At 61.6% G+C, this 903-nt stretch overlaps 1 protein-coding gene across 1 annotated transcript in view; it reads right to left on the bottom strand.

Annotated features, from left to right (window-relative positions):
- ELL (elongation factor for RNA polymerase II) overlaps positions 1-903 on the bottom strand; it is a gene marked incomplete in the record, with an annotated part of 75,079 nt that overhangs the window by 35,790 nt on the left and 38,386 nt on the right.

The following is a 903-nucleotide window of genomic DNA, read 5'->3' as shown; positions in this document are numbered from 1 at the left end:
GTTTTTGCTATAGGGCACATGTGCTCGCCAGACAGAGAGACAGAGAGACAGAGAGACAGAAAGCGAGAAATCACCCCCCAGGGGGGATGGCCACGCCGCAATCCCTTCTCCTCCATTCTCCTCTTGGGATCTTGGACACGCACGCACGCGTACCCAGCGTGAGTTTTAAGCCACCGGGTCCGGGACAGGAACTGCGGTCGACTACGTGGGAGTCCAGTGACATAGCCATTCCGCTAACTGCTGGTCTGGCGTTTTTTCAAGCCACTAGAACGAGGTTGGCTGTGTCGGGTCTAGTCGTTGTAACCAGCACCCCGCAGCCTGGCTCTGGCTTTTCTTCTAGAACAGAACGTGAAGTGGCCAAGGGCCAGCAGTGCCGTCCCCACAAGGCAGCGGCGGGACTGGGACGGGACAAACTCCGTCCTGGCCCTCCACGGTGACAGTCTCCAAGAGGAGGAGGACCGGGACTAGAACGAGGTTGGCTGTGTCGGGTCTAGTCGTTGTAACCAGCACCCCGCAGCCTGGCTCTGGCTTTTCTTCTAGAACAGAACGTGAAGTGGCCAAGGGCCAGCAGTGCCGTCCCCACAAGGCAGCGGCGGGACTGGGACGGGACAAACTCCGTCCTGGCCCTCCACGGTGACAGTCTCCAAGAGGAGGAGGACCGGGGCTGCCGGGGGCTCAGGTTTCATTGCCATCTCGGCCAAGCCAAGCTGTTCCTTCTGGAAGGATGGAACGGATCCCTTCGGGTCCTCCTGGGAGCCGAGCGCCTGGCTCCCGAGGGGCCCAGGTGTGTCCGTCCTCGGGACAGGCTCTTCTGTTCCTGGGTAAACAGGGCGCAGCCTTCTCGGAACAAACTGTGCTTCCAGCTCAGACGCTGGGAGCTGCTGCGGCCGGCTGGGGGGGGCC

The sequence above is a fragment of the Tupaia chinensis genome, unplaced genomic scaffold, assembly GCF_000334495.1.
Source record: "Tupaia chinensis unplaced genomic scaffold, TupChi_1.0 Scaffold000201_1, whole genome shotgun sequence".
Classification (NCBI taxonomy): Eukaryota; Metazoa; Chordata; class Mammalia; order Scandentia; family Tupaiidae; genus Tupaia; species Tupaia belangeri.
This window is presented reverse-complemented; position numbering and strand designations above follow the sequence as displayed.